Below are 11,043 nucleotides of genomic sequence, written 5' to 3'. Positions count from 1 at the left end.
CCACCAATGCATGGGGCACCACCACAGGCATACATGAGCAGACCACAACATTCATCAATGCATTCCGCACCACTATCACTGTACATGAGCCACCACCATCTCATTGACCAATGCATTTCATACCGCCACAGGCATTCATTAGTACATAACAACATCCACCAATGCATCGCGCACCGCCACCAGCATACATGAGACACCACCATCACATCCACTAATTCATGGGGCACCACCACCCTCAAACATGAGACAGCACCATCAAATCCACCAATGCATGGCGCACCGCCACTGGCATACATGAGCACACCATAACATCCACAAATGCATGGTGCACCGCCACTGGCATACATGAGCACACCACAACATCCACCAATGCATAGCGCACCGCCACCGGCATACATGAGTACACCACAACATCTACCAATGCATGGGGCACCGCCACCGGCATACATGAGCACACCACAACATCCACCAATGAATGTGGCACCGCCACCAGCATACATGAGGACACCACAACATCCACCAATGCATGGGGCAAAGCCACCGGCATACATGAGTACACCACCATCACATCCACTAATTCATTGGGCACCACCACCGGCATACATGAGACAGCACCATCAAATCCACCAATGCATGGCGCACCGCCACTGGCATACATGAGCACACCATAACATCCACAAATGCATGGTGCACCGCCACTGGCATACATGAGCACACCACAACATCCACCAATGCATAGCGCACCGCCACCGGCATACATGAGTACACCACAACATCTACCAATGCATGGGGCACCGCCACCGGCATACATGAGCACACCACAACATCCACCAATAAATGGGGCAACGCCACCGGCATACATGAGGACACCACAACATCCACCAATGCATGGGGCAAAGCCACCGGCATACATGAGTACACCACCATCACATCCACTAATTCATGGGGCACCACCACCGGCATACATGAGACAGCACCATCAAATCCACCAATGCATGACGCACCGCCACTGGCATACATGAGCACACCACAACATCAACCAATGCATGGCGCACCGCCACTGGCATACGTGACCACACCATCACATCCACCAATGCATGGCACACTGCCACCGACATACAGGAGTACTCCACAACATCCACCAATGCATCGTCCACCGCCACCCTCATACATGAGACACCACCATCACATCCACCAATGCATGGCATACCGCCATCGACAACATGAGTACACCACAACATCCACCAATGCATGGCGCACCGCCACTGGCATACATGACACACCACCATCACATACACCAATGCATTGCGCACCGCCACTGGCATACAGGAGTACACTACAAAATCTACCAATGCATGGTGCACCGCCACTGGCATACATGAGCACACCAAAACATCCACCAATGCATGGTGCATCGCCAAAGGCATACATGAGTACACCTCAACATCCACCAAAGTATGGTACACCGCCACCGGCATACGTGAGTACACCACAACATCCACCAATGCATGGGGCACCACCACCATCATAGATGAGTACACCACAACATTCACCAATGCATCGTCCACCGCCACCAGCATACATGAGACACCACCATCACATCCACTAATTCATGGGGCACCACCACCGGCATACATGAGACAGCACCATCATATCCACCAATGCATGGGGCACTACCACTGGCATACATGAGGACACCACAACATCCACCAATGCATAGCGCACCAGCACCCTCATAGATGAGACACCACCATCACATCCACTAAATCATGGGGCACCACCACCGGCATACATGAGACAGCACCATCATATCCACCAATGCATGGGGCACTACCACTGGCATACATGAGCACACCATAACATCCACAAATGCATGGGGCACCAGCACCCTCATACAAGAGACACCATCATCACATCCACCAATGCATGGCACACTGCCACCGACATACAGGAGTACACCACAACATCCACCAATGCATGGGGTACCACCACCCTCATACATGAGACACCACCATCACATCCACCAATGCATGGCATACCGCCATCGACAACATGAGTACACCACAGCATCAACCAATGCATGGCGCACCGCCACTGGCATACATGACACATCACCATCACACACAAATGCATTGCGCACCGCCACCGGCATACATGAGTACACTACAAAATCTACCAATGCATGGTGCACCGCCAAAGGCATACATGAGCACACCAAAACATCCACCAATGCATGGTGCATCGCCAAAGGCATACATGAGTACACTTCAACATCCACCAAAGTATGGTGCACCGCCACCGGCATACGTGAGTACACCACAACATCCACCAATGCATGGGACACCGCCACCGACATACATGAGTACACCATGACATCCACCAATGCATCGCGCACCGCCACCGGCATACATCAGGACACCACAACATCCACCAATGCACTGGGCACCACCATCGGTATATATGAGCCACCACCATCACATCCACAAATGCATGGCGCAACGCCACACGCATACATGAGTACACCAAAACATCCACCAATTCACAAGAATCACTGCATAGAAAATAAAAGTCACTGGAACCGTTTTGTTGAAAGAAAACGTGTTTAAAGTCGGAATGAAATCACATCTGATCTGAACGCCTCGTGGTACAACTTGTCGTGTATTTGAAAGGCATTAAATCTATCGCTTCTCCAGTAACTCTTAATTTGCTTTCCAGAAACCTCTGACACACATTGCATAGTGTTATTTCCAAAACAGCCCCCGTCAATTTCCCGTACTTAGGTTCGGCTCGTGTTAAAGACGTCATTCATCCTGCCTTGCCAATCTGTGTTTTTCGTCATCGATTCCATTCCGTTAAACCAGTCTAACTTACTGAATGGTATAACAATGGTTCCTCCTTACACGTGTCTGAAATCACCTTTAGTATCAATCTTGGGATAATGCAAACACGACTCAGTGAAGAATGGGCACCCCTTCCTATCGATGAACGTTTGGATGATTCAGGTGATGTATTATACCATTATATGAAGTGATGTATTATACCATTATATGAAGTGATGTATTATCTCATTGTATGAGTGCCCATGTCAGATTGAGATTCATAATTTACCTTTACAGACAATCAGTGGTGCCTACAAAGACGAAAGTTGGCACAGGTGGATGACGAAACATTGATTATAATGTAGAATGTACAGAGAGTACCTTATTATATAGCATCATTTCATTTCTGAGACAAGAAGCTTTATACAAATATTCACCTAAATTACACAACTGTTTTACATTTCTAACACTTACAAGTTGAAAGCGTTTATGCATTGTACTAATATGGTTTTATATGTTAGTAATATGGCATCTGTAGTAATATGGTTTTATGTACAGTTTTCTGTAATTAATAAAATAGCGACATACTAATATAAAATGCAACTCCTCTTCGATGTCGTCTTCACAAAAAAACATAGTTTCTTTCTGTTATTTCAACATGCTGTTTCTATAGTTGAATTACGAGAGTTACGTCGGAATTTAGATAAATATTTCCCGAAGATGTGCGGGATAACTTTACATAGGTAATACATGTACAGTAGAGTGCAAATATCAATAATATTTATATAAATTACACATTCTGATCAATTGGATAAATAACAACAATCTCTTGGGATGCTTGATCGAAACTTCGCATGTAAGAAGGTAGGTATGCAGGACATACTTCATCTCTATGTCATAATTCATTGATACCAATATAAAGATTAAATATTGTTCCCCTGATACGCCCAGCTATTAACACGACGGCTCTTTACTTCTCACAAAAGACATTCATAATAATTTCGAATGATAAGATCATTTGTGTGAAGCAACTTGCACCAATACTTTGTCATGTTAAATTGTCTCTGATATATGCGAGGGAGACGACCCAATTCTGCATAAGCCATAGAATTACGTGTATAGTTTTTTAACTTCAGTGGCGTAATGCAACAACGAATCTAACTGCTTTTGTGAACCATCAACTGATTCAGAAATTAGGACATGTCGTCTGCATACAGTAACAGAAAAATACTTAGGGATTTACATTTATAAGAAATTCAGTTATCTTCAAAAAAAGGGGGTCTCAAAATCACTGAGATAAAATGAAAATAGAATTGGAGACAAAACATCGCCTTGCATTAAATCCGAATTATTCTTAAAGGATTCACTAAAATAGCTTCCAACGCTAACAAACGATCTAACGTTCAGATACAAAGAATATATAACTGACATTAATTTTCCATTTACATCTAACTTTGACAACTTACCACAACTTACACCTGTCTACAGAGTGCAATACACCCTGAAAGTTGACGTAAGCACGATACAATACGCTTATTATTGTTAAGGCTGTTGCTAATTAATGTGAAACTATGTTTACGACACAAAATGGAATGTTGGTATTCCCCGAACGGAAGCGAGGGATATACAGATATTTAGGCACGAGTGTGCCTATCTATTACCAAACTCAACTTTCAAACATGGGCTGGTTACCCACAATGGCCTCATTTAGAACGCAACGTTATAGAGGAGACGTGGCGTCCTTGCATTGCTCACGACATCACCTCACCATGACAAAGTAATATTTTCCCCTAGGTCATCGTATGAAAAATATGAACCCCGATATTTTCGACCTCGCAGTTAATATGGCTCATGGGCCAATCTGGTAGAAATATTAATATTAATTCTTCTGCTGGAGTAGATCATCCGGGTATCCTTGGTGCTGTAAGTTGGAGACCCACTTGCTTTTTGCATTGTCCTTGTGATACTCCGTGGTGGGTGGGTGGCTCGGATGATGAACCAGAATACACTTACCATGGCTTACAGCTACGAAATTCCGCCCAAAAGCCCAAAATGTCCACTTGAAATTGACCCTATTGATACTGATCTCAGACCTTCTGCATCGATTGAGTATTGGCCGCTTTTCCTTGTGATCGAGACTCCTGACAAGACTCCGTAGAAGGTGAACCCCTTTGCTGTATCCAAGGGTATTGAAGTAGTACAGGAGGAGGCAGCTGAAAAATCTGATGTCGTAGCCTCCCCAGTACTGAGTTTGTTTGACACTATCTTCAGTTAGTATGATGTCTTTGGCTCATGAAAAGGCCCTTAATACTCAGGTTTTCACAGGCCATTTTATGTGGTGGAGGTCCGTGAGCATTTTCATGACATTTGGTTTGCTGGCCGACAACATCTCAAAGTTAATCATGGATAGTTTTACTAATATCAATCTGATCACTGTCATTGTGACTTTTGTGTATTGCTAAAGGGTGTATATGTTTTTTCACATATATGTGCTTTTGAAAATAGTGAAAATGAATTATCATCTCGGCAGTTACATTTACATAAAAATTAACACCGAATGTGTCCATTTACGGCCAGTGTTGATACTTTTTATGTTTTTTGACACTTGTATCTTCTAGAGTGGTGACTCGCGCACAAAACAGGTGCTTTTGTATGGTCATGTCGTGATAATAAAATGTTTTACAGCTTACTCTTTGAGACGAGATTTTGTTTCCTGTTTACTTCTAGAGTGACAACATGTTACATGGAATAACTTGATATTAAACAGAATTCAAAAATGGCTGCCAAGATGGCCACCATTGTAGTTTTAGTGCCTATACAGAGCAGAGAACTAACAAACAATTCATTTGGTGTCACATGTTTAACACAGTTTAGAAAAAAACAAACTTCAATGCTATGGTTAATAAAAGCTATACTTTCCTAAATTATTTGATGAAATAGCAGTATCCAAAGTATTAGAAAACTATGCTTCACAATCGATAACTGCCTCTCAGCTCTCGTAGTAGCTATTCAAATGGTCTGTCAGATAACTGTTAATCACTTTTGATACATTCAGAAGCTTACAATTTGTTCAGTTTATCTGCTTTGATATAGATCTCTCTCTGATGGCATACTGACTTTATTGCATTTACTATGTGTCAGTTCAACCAATCCATGGGGAGCAGCATCTCTCGACATCAGAACACCAGAATAGGGATACGCTGACTATCACAAATGCCCCAAACATGGTCAACTGGTTAAGGAATATGATTGGCAAACATGCACTTGGTTGTTTACTTGCGCAATGTAATATTCTAGACTGTTGGATGTTGGTGGGAGCTTTTCATTTAATGTCTTGTCTCATCTACAGACACCACTGGATTGTTTAGTACATAGATTGAACTAAAGGTCTGTGCGATGTGATCTAGTAATGTTGATAGGCTTTTGTATAGTAAGTTCTGGTTTGTAGACATTAGAATACCCCCGTGTATTGATCTATTGTTTTACTGTTGGACATGTTTCGTGATGTGTTTCTGTGTTGGCGGTGTTTAGCAGTGCATGGCAGTATATAGCTAAAAACAAGCATTCCTACAAGGCGATAAAGTCGTGCACATCCGATTTCCATGGACAAAAACAATTCTTCTCGAGTTCACAAGTTTCACAAACAAAACAACAAAACAAACAAGTACAACTGGACCAGATGTGCGGATTATGTTTTATTAATGTCATCATTCCCAACATGGAACAGTACCAAATCCTCGAACATAAACACCAACATTGTTGTCGCAGAATGTGTGTCTAAATTGATCTTGATCAAATTTGAGATTTGAACAAGGTCAAAGGTAACTGAGCCCGACACGTAAAACCAGAGTTAAAAAAACATTTTTGAGAAAAAAACTCTGGAACCGTGTTCCCTCAACGTATGCAACGCTACCTATTCTACTGGAGGGTTTACAGTAGTAGACACGCAGAGTACATTGTCACAAAATATCCGAACAGTAAAACATCCACTTGCTGCTCCAGAAGAATCCTTGATCCACTTCTGTCCACGGAATATCTTCTTGGCAGTCGTCCTGCCTCTGGGGGACTTCAGGGTCCATTTCCGCCCCCAGGACGATGGCATCCACGCTCCTGATAATAAAGGTAAACAGATTTTATATCATCTGTACTGTGTGCATAAATGCAAAATATATGATTCCACGAGAACATATCTCAAACACGAAAATCAAGTTGTGACTTGGCAGTAGACGTCATTGTACACAAGGAGGCACTTTATGTTTTCTTTAAAAGATCGTTTGGAAGAACACAGTGACTTCTTCTAACAAAGGTAAACAGTATTCCGTATCATAATTTATACTTCCAGCACATATTAAGACTGCATGAGTGTCGTTTTCACACTGCTTTTACCAGCATACCAGCTATATCACGGGGAGAAACAACAAATATCGGATCCACACATCATTCAGATATGGAAAATCGAAATAGGTTTGTTTGGAGCGTCATGAGCGAACGCTTTAACCATTCGGTTATTCGACGATCCCCTTACATTTAAATACAAAGCAAATATATCGGAACGTGCAAAAACACAATTTCATCTAAGTTTTAAACTGAAATATTGAATGCTTTACCAGCAGATGGCCAGTACACTGACTTTCAAAGTGACCATCCGGGACTTGCTTTGTCTCGAACTACCTATAGAAGGACGGAATGGTGGGTTAACACTAAGTTATACTATCTATAGATAGCATCGTACAGGGCATGCACGAAGGGGGCCCTATCTACACTAACCCCTAATCTACCAGTCAAGTGCAGTCAGCATTGGGTCTACTGGGGGTGCTGAAAAGACTGGGGCCACAGAGTGTGCCAACCCTAAACTAGCTGGGTTGCTGTAACAACCATCCTGACTGTACAGTCAGGCCCTAGCACCGAACCTACTCCATGTACGCTCGGCAGGGGGCTACGCGGAGAGCAGACGCACAATGGAGCCACCATGAGACAAAAGCTCATCCCATCGGACCCTCGGAAAGTCAGTGTACTAAAGTCCAGGTGGAAGGGTTTAGAGTGACACAACACGAAATCCAGAGTGTGCCAGGGTTCCTGCGTCTGAAAGAAATGAGTCATGCATAAGCATCAGTAATCACATTTCTCTCGGATGTAGATTGGAGTAACAACAGCGAGTAAGTGTGGTTTTCTGCCACTTTGGGCAATTTTCCAACGACGGGCCTCAAACGTAGGCGTGGGGCATAGTATTTAAGTGAGGACTGGAACAATGGTACTGAACATGACGTGCCAACACTTGAACAACTAGACTACACTACCACTCCTTTTACATGCAGAAACCAGTATCAACCTTTCCCATCTATACCTAAATGGCTGTGACTATGCTGGTCGTAAGAGACGACTAGCGGGATCGGCTGGTCAGACTCGCTGACTTCTTGGTTGAAACATGTCATCGGTTCCCATTTGCGCAGATCGATGCTCGTGCTGTTGATCACTGGATTGTCTTGTCCAGACTCGATTATTTACAGACCGTCACCTCATAGCTGAATATTGCTGAGTGTGGCGTAAAACTATACTCACTCCTAAATGGCTGTATACTATGAGAGAATTAGTGTGCACTATATATGAAACAAATATGTTCTTCCAAATAGAGTTGAAAACACCTGCCTGTCTGGTCCTCTGTCACCCTTCCGAAGAATCCATGGTTCACGTCTATCCATGGAATATCTTCTTGGCAGTCGTCCTGCCTCTGGGGGACTTCAGGGTCCTTTTCCGCCCCCAGGACGATGGCATCCACGTTCCTAATAGTAACGATAACGAATAGGTTAATGTTTCATATCACTGATATTTACTACATAGATAATAAATATTAAAAGCATATGCTTTTTGGTCAGGAAAACGCTGTAACCTGAAACACAAGTTGTAACTTGCTCATGACGTCATTGTCAACAAGAATATATTCATGTTGTCTTCAAAAGATAGTTTGGAGAACTTGCCTTCCTGGTAGTCTGGCGCCTTTGTGGTCGTTGTCCTGCCGCCAGAAGAGACCTTGATCCACTTCTGTCCACGGAATATCTTCTTGGCAGTCGTCCTGCCTCTGGGGGACTTCAGGGTCCATTTCCGCCCCCAGGTAGATGGCATCCCTGCTCATAACAGTAAAGAGAATATAGTTTACATTGCTGACACTTACCGTGTGCATAAATGCAACTTATATGCCTACACGTAAAATCTGAAACATGAAACTCAAGTTGTAATTTTGCAGTAGACGTCATGATAAACAAGGATGCATTGCATGTTATGGTTTATTCAAAAGATTGTTTGAAAGGAACAGTTGCATGCGTAAGCAACGGTTCTACTTAAAAAAGCAAAGAACACTTTAAATAATTTATGCTTCTAACACAGATTATGACTGCATGAGTGTACTTTTACACCGCTTTCAGCAATATACTAGCTATATCACGGTGAGAAACAACAAATATATGCTTCACACATCATTCAGATATGGAAAATCGAAATAGGCTGTTTGGATCGTCATGAGCGAACGCTTTAACCATTCGGTTATTCGACGATCCCCTAACATTTAAATGCAAAGCAAATATGTCGGGACGTGAAAAACAAAATTTCATCTAAGTTTTAAACTGAAATAGTGAATACTTTACCAGCAGGTGGCCAGTACACTGACTTTCAAAGTGACCATCCGGGACTTGCTTTGTCTCAAACTACCTATTGAAGGACGGAATGGTGGGTTAACACTAAGTTATACTATCTATAGATAGCATCGTACAGGGCATGCACGAAGGGGGCCCTATCTACACTAACCCCTAATCTACCAGTCAAGTGCAGTCAGCATTGGGTCTACTGGGGGTGCTGAAAAGACTGGGGCCACAGAGTGTGCCAACCCTAAACTAGCTGGGTTGCTGTAACAACCATCCTGACTGTACAGTCAGGCCCTAGCACCGAACCTACTCCATGTACGCTCGGCAGGGGGCTACGCGGAGAGCAGACGCACAATGGAGCCACCATGAGACAAAAGCTCATCCCATCGGACCCTCGGAAAGTCAGTGTACTAAAGTCCAGGTGGAAGGGTTTAGAGTGACACAACACGAAATCCAGAGTGTGCCAGGGTTCCTGCGTCTGAAAGAAATGAGTCATGCATAAGCATCAGTAATCACGTTTCTCTCGGATGTAGATTGGATTAACAACAGCGAGTAAGTGTGGTTTTCTGCCACTTTGGGCAATTTTCCAGCGACGGGCCTCATAAGTGGGCGTGGGGCATAGTATTTAAGTGAGGACTCGATCACTGACACTGAACATGACGTGCCAACACTTGAACAACTAGGCCACACTACCACTCCTTTTACATGCAGAAACCAGTATCAACCTTTCCCATCTATACCTAAATGGTTGTGACTATGCTGGTCGTAAGAGGCGACTAGCGGGATCAGCTGGTCAGACTCGCTGACTTCTTGGTTGAAACATGTCATCGGTTCCCATTTGCGCAGAACGATGCTCGTGCTGTTGATCACTGGATTGTCTTGTCCAGACTCGATTATTTACAGACCGTCACCTTATAGGTGAATATTGCTGAGTGTGGCGTAAAACTACACTCACTCCTAAATGGCTGTATACTATGAGAGAATTAGTGTGCACTATATATGAAACAAATATGTTCTTCCAAATAGAGTTGAAAACACCTGCCTGTCTGGTCCTCTGTCACCCTTCCGAAGAATCCATGGTTCACGTCTATCCATGGAATATCTTCTTGGCAGTCGTCCTGCCTCTGGGGGACTTCAGGGTCCTTTTCCGCCCCCAGGACGATGGCATCCACGTTCCTAATAGTAACGATAACGAATAGGTTAATGTTTCATATCACTGATACAGTCGAACCCCATTGTCTCGAACTCGGTTGAGACGAATTCTCGGATGTGTCGAACTGACATCTCGGTCCCTGCCGATTTCCTTATATTTATCATTATTTTTACCCTGATGTGTCGAACTAGATGTGTCGAATTCCCGGTTGTGTCGAACTCATTTTAAGGTCCCCAAAGGCTCTAACAAGTACAAATTTACCCTTTTGTCTCGAACTGTCAAAGCTGGTTGTTGCAACTGAAAACTGCAGTCGCGCAATCGGAAGTCATCCTCATAAGATCAAAAGTAACGATTAACGGACTCAACAATCAAGTGACATGTTTAACTACGCATCTATACACACATTGTCAGCACACTTACCAACTGAACTTTACTC

Source organism: Haliotis asinina, chromosome 2 (assembly GCF_037392515.1).
Source record: "Haliotis asinina isolate JCU_RB_2024 chromosome 2, JCU_Hal_asi_v2, whole genome shotgun sequence".
Lineage (NCBI taxonomy): Eukaryota > Metazoa > Mollusca > Gastropoda > Lepetellida > Haliotidae > Haliotis > Haliotis asinina.
The sequence above is the reverse complement of the archived record's forward strand: the minus strand, read 5'-3'. Positions refer to the sequence as shown.